Here is a 10848-nt window from a genome sequence, read left to right on the forward strand (position 1 = left end):
CATCTTCCTGAGTTAAAATCTGGCCTCAGATACTTTCTAGCTGTGTGACCCTGGGCAAGTCACTTAATTTCATTTTGCCTCAGTTTCCCCAACTGTAAAATGAGTTGGAGAAGAAAATGGCAAACCAGTCTAGTATCTTTGCCAGGAAAGCCCTCAACGGGGTTATGAAGAGTTGGACATGACTGAAAAAACAGCCACAAAGGTCTGGGAGGAGAAACAAAAACAAGCGTGTTGACAAGCAGGTATAGTGAGAGGGAAGAATCCTGGTGGGGTGAGAAGCACACTAGTCTATGGACAGAAGGGTTTGCCTGCTCACGTGACCATCAATAAGCTACTTCATTTCTGCCATTTGCTTCCTTGGTAACATTTCTACCCTCAGTTTCTTCATCTGCAAAATCAAAAGTCTAGGAGGGGGATGGTATCTTCCTTCTTTACTCTTTCATTTATCACACTTCTCCTTATAGTATAATTATCTACTTACCTATCTTATCTCCTGTACTAGATTGTAAACTCCATGAGGGCAGGACCGATGTCTTATTAACCATAGGCAAATTATTCAGCCTTTCTGGGCCTCAGTTTCCTCATCTGTAAAATGGAAATAATAATACTGGTAGTACTCATCTGACAGAATTGTTGTTTAACTCAAATCAGATTTTATACACATATGTATGTATATGTATTTATATGGAGACATAGACAGACATAGACAGAGAGGAACAGAGAGACAGAGAGACAAAGACAGACAACAGAGAGAGTGCATTTGTTAACCTTAGAGGGCTAGAAAAATCTTTTATTATTATAGCAGGTGTTTCTGCAACATGTTTCAGGGCACAAAGGCAGCTCTTAGAATTCCTGTCTGGGAGATGGATATATAGCTAGCTAGGTAGCTAGATGATAGATGGATGGATAGATGCAGATAGATAGATAGATAGATAGATAGATAGATAGATAGATAGATGGATAGATAGATAGATAGACAGATAGAAAGATAGATAGATAGATAGATAGATAGATAGATAGATAGATAGATAGATAGATAGATAGATAGATAGATAGATAGATGAATGGATGGATGGGTGGGTGGGTGGGTGAATGGATGGATAGATGAATGGATAGAAAGATGGATAGGAGATGGATAGACAGATAGATAGGTAGGTAGGTAGGTAGGTAAGTAGGTAGACAGAAGTATTCTAGGCTCTGGGATTACAAACATAAGCGAGCAAGACAGTCTTTACCCTCAAGAAGCTTATATTCTAGTGGGGGAAGAAGACAAATGAGCACCTGGAAAGCGGGAGTGGGAAGGGAGGAGAAGAAAGGGTAACAATGAGAAGGATTCAGTAGGCAAGGAAAGGAGAATCAAGAATCCAGACAGGAGTGAACTGAAGCATGGCTGGGGCCCCGGAGAGGGAATCACCCCTGAGGAGGAGAGGGCTCTGGGGTGGAAGTTTCTAGGAGTATCAGTGCAGCAGCCAGAGAGAAACAGGTTGGTGAGACCTTGGGGAGTGGCAGGAGCTGTACTTGGGTAGGCAGAGCCCAAGGTTGCTGAATTTCCTCTCGCTTTGCTCTTGAAAGACTTCCTGCCCATGACATTTGCGAATGTCAGGGAACAGGGAGAAATACTGTGGTTTGACCAGGACTCCTTCTGGTGCCGGGTTGGCCACAGGGAGGAGGGGCCAAAGCATTCAGACTGACATCTTGGATGGAATCGCCAATAACTCCTCTTCCAACATTTTCTCACTGTCTGGGAAAGCCAAGACCCGGACCCCAGAGCGCAAGGATCACTCAGCATTGTCACTGTTATAATCTGCAGTGAAGGGGAATTTCAGAATGCTAGGAACTGATAATATTTGAAAATCTCTATGTTGAGATGGAGGGATGATAGCCACTTCTCACCACATAGTCTCTGTTTTCCATCTATCATAAATCCCTAAGAAGCGTCACGTACAACTCCTTCTCCTAATCCTTCTACAGCCCTGGAAAGCTGGAAGAGCCAACAGGATTGCATTTTCCTTATGTGTAATAAACAGTGTGTCCACAGAATACTGATTGTTTTTTAAGAATTTGGGAGTAGAGACTGAAAAGGGAAATTCCAAATGTGTGGGGGGCAGGGAGAGCGTGGGGATTGGGTTGTTGTTGAAATAAGCCAGAGATTTTCTTGGTGCAGTGGGCAGAGAGTTCAAATCCAGCCTCATACATTTATTAGTTGTGTGACTCTGACCAAGTTACTTAATCTGTCTCAGTTTATATATCTGTGAGAGGGGATCATAGCAGCACCTGCCTCCCAAGGTTGATGTGAGGATCAAATGAGATATGTGTAAAGCATTTAGCATAGAGCCTGGCACACAGTAGGTGCTTAATAAACACTTATTCACTTCCCCTGCTTTTGGAGCTGTATGCTATATTATGTTCTAAATTAATTTTGAATCTCACCAGTGTAGACTTTAAAAAAAAAAATCTACCCAGCTCTAGAGCTCAGCATGGCGGGAGTTTGTCTTGGTGTTGCTGGGAAATCTCACACAAGCAACAGAGACCTTAGTGAGACCACCAGCCTGGTGGCTAGAATACAGCATCACCTGGTGGGCAAATAAATAAAAATCGCTCACATTTTTATAATCCTTACTATGTGCCTGGCACTGTTCCCAGTGGGGCTGATTCATACAGGGGCACCCTGCCTTTCTGTAAGCTGAAGGAAGGCAGCAAAGGTGTTGGCATGTGCTATTTATCCTACTCTGATGCTGTGTTATATGAGAAACCCACAAGTCCATACATGTACCCATTATTATTCTTTGTATTTCCCAGTATTAGATGATCAGCAAATATTTGTTTGAATGAAGTCAATTAACTAGATAATGTCCATGGTCCTTTCAGGCTCTAGTAATCTATATTTTATGACTCTGGATCCCCAGGTCCTGGGAATATTGAACAAAGGGTATGATGAAGGAGAAGGAAAAGGGTAAAAGGGAGAACCTCTGGTTAAGCAGGTAAGGAAAGTTAGGGGAAAGCTTGAAAGAGGCACCAACCTGTGCTTAGACAGAACAAGTTCTGGGGATGAGGAAAAGGCAGCCTCCAGTTCCCATAGAAAGGACAGTCTGGCTGCCACTCAGACTTTCTGGAGAAGATCAAAGTATACCTATATCCAATCAGGTGCCAAATTCTGGAAATGCCACCTCCAACACATCTCTTCCCACTGATGCCCTTCTCTTTATTCCCACTGTACCATCCTCCATCTAAAGTTGTACAATAACTCCCCAATGTCTCTCCCCTCTGCAATCCATCTTGCCCATTGCTATCTAAAAAACCTTCCTAAAGAGTAGCTCTGAACATGTCACCACTTCTCAAAGGACTTCAGTGGCTCCCCATTACCCATAGGATAAAACTTAAATTTTTTAACTTGGCATCAAGCCCCTCTCACATAATCTAACTTTAGGTAGGGGTGGTTTTTTCTTTTTCTTTTTTTTTTTTATTTTGTAATGTTTAACAATCACTGCCATACAATTGTGATTTTATCCCCCCCATCTACCCCCCACTCCCCCCCTCCCTCCCCACGACTGCATACAATTCTGTATAGATTCTACATATACTTTCCTATTGAGTATATTTTCACTATAGTCATGCTATGTAGTCAGACTAAGATAAATGAAAGAAATCGTATAACAAATCAGAACATGATACACAAACATATACACATACACAAACATGATCTGCTACAATATGTGAGTGACTTCCATATTTCTCTCTCTGAGTGTGGCAGGCATTTTGCCTTGAGATCCTCCATTGGGATTTTTTTTTTTTTTTGGTAAGAAGTTCTTGTGTTATTACAAAAATCTAAGTCTACCAGAAAAAACTCTCACACACTGTGGTCGTTGCTGTGCATAAAGTTCTCCTGGTTCTGCTCCTTTCACTCAGCATCAGGTCATATAAGTCCTTCCAGGCCTCTCTGAAGTCTTCTTGTTCATCATTTCTTATGGCACAATAGTACTCCATTACATTCATATACCATAATTTATTCAGCCATTCCCCAATTGATGGACATCCCCTTGACTTCCAGTTTTTGGCAACTACATAGAGTGCTGCTATAAATATTTTTGTACATGTGGGACCCTTTCCCATTTTTATGATCTCTTGAGGATATAGTCCTAGTAGTGATATTGCTGGGTCAAAGGGTATGCACATTTTTGTAGCCCTTTGGGCATAGTTCCAAATTGCTCTCCAGAATGGTTGGATGCGCTCGCAGCTCCACCAACAATGAATTAGTGTTCCAACTCTCCCACATCCTCTCCAGCATTTATCATTTTCTTGTTCTGTCATGTTTGCCAATCTTATAGGTGTGATGTGGTACCTCAGAGTTGTTTTGATTTGCATTTCTCTAACCAATAGTGATTTAGAGCATTTTTTCATATGATTATAGATAGCCTTAACCTCTTCCTCTGAAAATTGCCTGTTCATATCCTTTGACCATTTATCAATTGGGGAATGACTTGTATGATTATACATTTGGATCAGTTCTCTATATATTCTAGAAATGAGGCCTTTATCCCCGAGCTTAGCTGTAAAAATTCTTTCCCAATTTACTACATCCCTCCGGATTTTGGTTGCATTGGGTTTGGTTGTGCAAAAACTTCTCAGTTTAATGTAATCAAAGTTATCCATTTTGCATTTCATAATGCATTCTATCTCTCCTTTAGTAAAGAATTCTTCCCTTCTCCATAGATCTGATAAATACACTATTCCTTGCTTCTCCAGTTTATTCATGGTATCAATCTTTATACCTAAATCATGTACCCATTTGGACTTTATTCTTGTGTACGGTGTCAGGTATGGGTCTATGCCTAATTTCCGCCACACTGTTATCCAGTTTTCCCAGCAATTTTTGTCAAACAATGAGTTCTTATCCCAGAAGCTGGGGTCCTTGGGTTTATCAAACAGAAGGTTGCTATATTCCTTGCCTACTGCATCTTGAGTGCCAAGTCTATTCCACTTGTCTACCTCTCTGTTTCTTAGCCAATACCAAGTGGTTTTGATAATTGCTGCTTTATAGTACAGTTTGAGGTCTGGTAGCGCTAGGCCACCTTCCCAAGCATTTCTTTTCATTAGTCCCTTTGATATTCTGGACCTTTTGTTTCTCCAAATGAATTTTGATATTATTTTGTCCAGCTCTAGAAAGTAATTGTCTGATAGTTTAATTGGTATGGCACTAAATAAGTATATTAATTTGGGTAGAATTGTCATTTTTATTATATTAGCACGGCCTATCCATGAGCAACTAATGTTTTTCCACTTACTTAAATCTGACTTTATTTGTGCAAAAAGTGTCTTGTAATTGTGTTCATATAATCCCTGGGTTTGTTTTGGCAGGTAGACTCCTAAGTATTTTATACTGTCTACCCTAACTTTAAATGGGATTTCTCTTTCTATCTCTTGCTGTTGGACTTTGTTGCTAATATATAGGAATGCAGAAGATTTGTGTGGGTTTATTTTGTACCCTGCAACTTTGCCAAAGTTGTTTATTAATTCTAGTAATTTTTTACTTGAATCTCTGGGATTCTCTAGGTAAATCATCATATCATCTGCAAAGAGTGATAACTTAGTTTCTTCTTTGGCTATTTTAATTCCTTGGATATCTTTATCTTGTCTAATTGCTACAGCTAACATTTCTAGTACCATATTAAATAATAGTGGTGATAATGGACAACCTTGTGGGGTGGTTTTTTCTTTAAAACATTTTCCACATTAGTCATGTTCTAAAAGAACAGTCAGAGCAAAAGAGAAAAGCCACCAGAAAGAAGCAAAGAGAGAGACAATACACTTTCATCTGCATTCAGAGTCCACAGTTCTTTCTCTGGATGTGGATGGCATTTTTCATCATGAGCCTTTTGGAGCTGTCTTAGATCCTCGTACTGCTGAGAAGACCTAGGTCTATCAAAGTTGGTCTGTTACTATATACAATGTTCTCCTGGTTCTGCTCCTGGTTCTCCTGGTTCACTTCACTCAGCATCAGTTCATGTAAGTCTTTCCAGGTTTTTCTGAAATCCACCTGCTCATCATTTCTTATAGCATAATAGTATTCCATTACATTCATATACCATAATTTATTCAGCCATTCCTCAAATGATGGGCATCCCCCCAATTTTGAGTTCTTTGCCACCACAAAAAGAACTACTACAAATATTTTTGTATATGTGGGTCCTTTTCCCTTTTTTATGGTTCAGTTTCAAGTAATCAGTCATCTATTTTATCTTTTAGTTTCCTCTGTCTCTTATCTGGGCAGCTAGGTGGAGCAGTGAATAAAGTGCTGGGCTTGGAGTCAGGAGACCTTGAGCTCAAATCCAGCCTCAGACACTGTGACTGGCTTTGTGGCCCTGGGCAAGTCACTTAACCCTGTCTGCCTCATTCTCCTCATTTGGAAAAGGAAATGGCAAACCATTCCAATATCTTTGCCAAGGAAACCCCAAAAAGGAGTCATGAAGAGTCAGACACATCTGAAAAATGACTAGACAAAAATCTCTTACTTGGTTAAGAATATATCTCCTGTACATAGCTGTGAGAGGTATGTGATCAGTTTCTCTTCTAATTTTTTCATAATATGAGCTTTAATATTAAAGTCACATATTTGGAAATGACTTTCTGTGAAATCTTGGGAGAGCTGGGTGGTTAAATGTCATTGCACTTTTAGGAGGTAGAGAGATGGGAAGGTGAGGTAGTGGAGGAATACTACAGCTTTACAAATGATGTTTTGAATTTATTATATACTTTAAAAGAAAGTCAAATTTTATACAATGGAGATTTGTAGTTTTATGTACAGTCATGGAAATACTCATTTGACTTGGAATTTTTAAAATTCAGAATTAGACAACTAGGTGATGGAGTGGACAGAGCACTGGACAGGGAGACAGGAAGATTTGAGTTCAAATCCAGTCTCAGACACTGTAGCAGTAAGGATCCCGGCATACGCAGGAGGGCCTGCTATACAGGTTCTTAGATCTGCTTTTCTAAAAGGAAAGCAGCTTTTGAGGGGTCAACAATCTTCTTTAATTACATACCAACAGAGAAAATACAAGCAGAAAAATAAAGACCAACAGACAGGGCTTCCAACTGTCTCACTATAAGCAATACATACATCACAGATCAACAGACAGATTCAACTTTCTGATCATACATGCATCATTACCAGAGAGAAGCACCAACATCTGGGTTTTCAAAGCCAGGGGAGTCCTTAACGACTACCCAGAGTCTCATCTGGCCAAAGGAACACTTCCAGTGAGTAAGCCCCAAAGTAAAGCTTTACCTCAGAGTATTTACACACTTTTCAGAGCTGGGGGGCACAACCCTCTGACCTAATGCTTCTCTAGAAATTAACAAAAGATATTGAGGCCTATTAATGAGTGGGGAAGATGTTTAACTCTTCCCCCCATTCACCACTAACCTTACATTAACCTTACAGAAGCTTACTAGCTATGTGACCCTGGGCAAGTCACTTAACCCTGTTTGCTTCAGTTTTCTCATCTGTCAACTGAACTACAGAAGGAAATGGCAAATTTCTCCAGTATCTTTGCCAAGAAAACCCCAAATAGGGTCATGACAAGTAGGACACAACTGAAAAAAATTTAGAATCAAATGGAAAAAACTGTAAGTAAATGTTGTACTGAATTGAGCAATGACTATGCAAAACATAATTCTAGTCACTATAGGAAATACATCTATGAGTGATAACTTACTTCCCCCCTACCCTCCTCCCTGATGTTAAATCAATAGACTAATGACAATAATGTGGTATAGTACCTCCAGAGCTTCAGGCTTGGAGGCAGGAAGATCTGAGCTGAAATTCCTTGGACATGACCAAAATGACTCAACCACAGCAGAATACACATACATGCATATGAGAGGGATATTTTATGTATGTATGTGTGTGTATGTATATGTATATGTACATGTCTATCCCCAGTGATTAGCACAGTGCTTGGCATATTCTAAGTGATTAATAAATGCCTATTGACTTAAGGTTTCTTGTTCAGTCCTGTCTGGCTCTTCCTGACCCCATTTGGGGAGAGAGACTGGAGCAGTTTGCCTTTCCTTCTCCAGCTCATTTAGCAGATGAGAAACTGAGGCAAACAGAGTTAAGTGACTTACCCAGGGTCACACAGATAGTAAATGTCTGAGGTGACATTTGACTCCACTGGGCCCAGCATTCTATTTCCTGAGCCACCCACCAAAGGCTTTGAGAGTGGGCCAACGATGGACTGTCTGTCTCTTGTCTGAGAACCACCCTAGCTAAGTTGGTAGATGCCAGGTGATTAATACGATGGCTGCAGCAACAGAGAAAGACCAATCAGTCAGTCAGTCAGCAAACGTTTACTAAGTACCCGCTAGACGCCAGAACTGGGCTGCGCCTTGGGGATAAAGAGATGAAAATGAAACAGTGGCCTCCAGGATCTGCTATCTGAAGGAAACAACTTGTACACATACAAACAGATGTAGAATAAATACCTGGCAACTTCTGGGGGGAAAGCATAAACCCCTGGGAGAACTGAGAAAGGCCTTATTGATGGGGCTTGGGTTGAGCTTTAAAGAAGGGTGTCTAAGAGTTGGCAGTGAAGGAATAGGTTGGTAGTACAGTGGGGGTAACAGCACTGGACTTGGGAGTCAAGAATATCTGAGTTCAAATCTCACCACAGACACGTACTAGCTGTATGACTCTGGGCAAGTCACTCAATCTCTCTCAGCCTCAGTTTCCTCAACTGTAAAATGGGAACCATAACAACACCTACCTCACAGAGTTATTGTGAGGATCAAAGGAGAGAATATTTGTAAAGCATTTTACTAACCTTAAAGTGTTATATAAATGGCAAATATTATTAATACATTCTGTATATTGGCAAGAATTTATTTAAAGATATGGGGATGAGAGATGGAATGTGATGTGTGAGCAAGAAAGTCTATTTGGCTGGACTGAAGACTGCATGAAGGGGAGGGATGTATAATAAGGCTGGAAATGGGGCCTGGTCATAGAGAGCTTTAAATGCCAGGGAAATCTGGATTTGAATCGGAAGGAAATAGGAAGACACAGGAGTTTATTGAACTGGGCAGTGACATGCTTCAGAAAAATCTCTTTGGCCGCTGGTGGATGGACTGGAGAGGGGAAATAGTTAAGGCAAGAACAATTAGGAGGTTAAATTCAGGCCAGTGAGTACAGAAAAGGAATTGGATAGAGCAGCTATTGTGGAAGTAGAATTGACAAGACTTGGGAACTGATTGGATATATAGGGGAGAAGGAGTCATCCTTGACTGAGATTCTGAACCTGAGTAATTATCTACACAATACTGGATGTTAGATCTACCTTTGGGGTGGAAGAATCCACACTGGTAAAATTAGAGCCAATGAAGTCTTAAGCCTAAGCATTTATATAGCTCCTACAATGTGCCAAGCACTATGATAAGTGTTTACACATATTATCTCCTTTGATCCTTGATTCTCATTCAGCAGCCTCTCTGGACGACTCTCCCAACTTGATCTCCAAGGGGCATTGTATGTTAGGGGTAACTCTATGGATGGCTACTCCTATTCTTACAGCTCATGAGCCCTCATGGATGTGCATCCCATCAAGAGGCATTCCAGAAGACACAATTAGCTCTTACAAAAGCATTTACTAAAATGGTATAGTAAGAAAAGAGGAAGAGGACTCAAATACTTCACTGGCCCTAATTTTATCAGTGTGGGTTTCTTCCTTCCTTCCTTCCTTCCTTCCTTCCTTCCTTCCTTCCTTCCTTCCTTCCTTCCTTCCTTCCTTCTTTCCTTTCTTCCTTCTTTCCTTCTCTTCCTTATTTTTTTTCTCAAAGACCAAACTTTAAACCCATTTCATTCTGGAGATCATAAATTGGACGAAAGATTCCTGCCCAAGCACCACTGAATCGTCATTTTTTGGGCCCTTGAATGAATATAAATAGTAATTGTATCTCTTTTGGTCAGCAACTCTGAGAGTCTTCCCCTCCTAGTTTGATTTATTTTTTTTTAATTAAAGGTGCCATCCCTTGACTCATTTCTTAAAGAGGTCTATTCACTGAATGGGCATTACCTCACTCAAAGTGGGAACAGGAAAAGACCTTAGCCTAAAAGAGCCAAGGCTCTCCCATTGTTTCCTGGGCCATCTCCAGTCGTCCTGATGAATATCTGGTCACTGGATCCAGATGACTATGGAGGAGAAAGTGAGGCTGGTGACCTTGCACAGACCTCCCTCACTCATCTCCAAGTCAACTGAAAGTCATGTTATCATCTCCCTGATGTCATGGTCCTCTTTGAGAACGAAGTACAAACACACAAATAGGAAGAACAATTATTACAGAAGATCCTTCAATAAACCTGTAATGTACTTTCCACAAATATACACAATAATCATGGAAAGAATGGGCTCCAATTCAAGAGTATAATGGATATGAGGCACATGAGGGTGCCTCATATGTATCATAGAATACATGAGTGTTGAAGGCAACTCACAACTCCAGGTGGTGCTGCAGGGTCTGGAAGTTCTTTCTTTAGAGAGTATTTGGGCAGTTATTTCTAGGTGCATCCTCCAAGGGGGGATCATGCCCTTGTGATGGGTTCCCAGGGTATCCTCTCCATAGCCAGACTCTCATGGCTAGAGGTCACACTGTTTGAAATCCACAACAAAAAAGCATTAATAAAAGCCATTACACTCAATCAGTAAACATTTTCTAAGCGTCAGTTGTGTGCCAAGCACTGTGCTAAGCATTGTCAGTACAAAAGAAGACAAAGGTAGTCCTCAAGGAACTTATAGTCTAACAGGGGAGACAGGAAGCTGAAAAGCAGAGGATGGAGAGAAAAGCGGGAGGGAG

This window comes from Notamacropus eugenii, chromosome 1, assembly GCF_028372415.1.
Source record: "Notamacropus eugenii isolate mMacEug1 chromosome 1, mMacEug1.pri_v2, whole genome shotgun sequence".
Classification (NCBI taxonomy): domain Eukaryota; kingdom Metazoa; phylum Chordata; class Mammalia; order Diprotodontia; family Macropodidae; genus Notamacropus; species Notamacropus eugenii.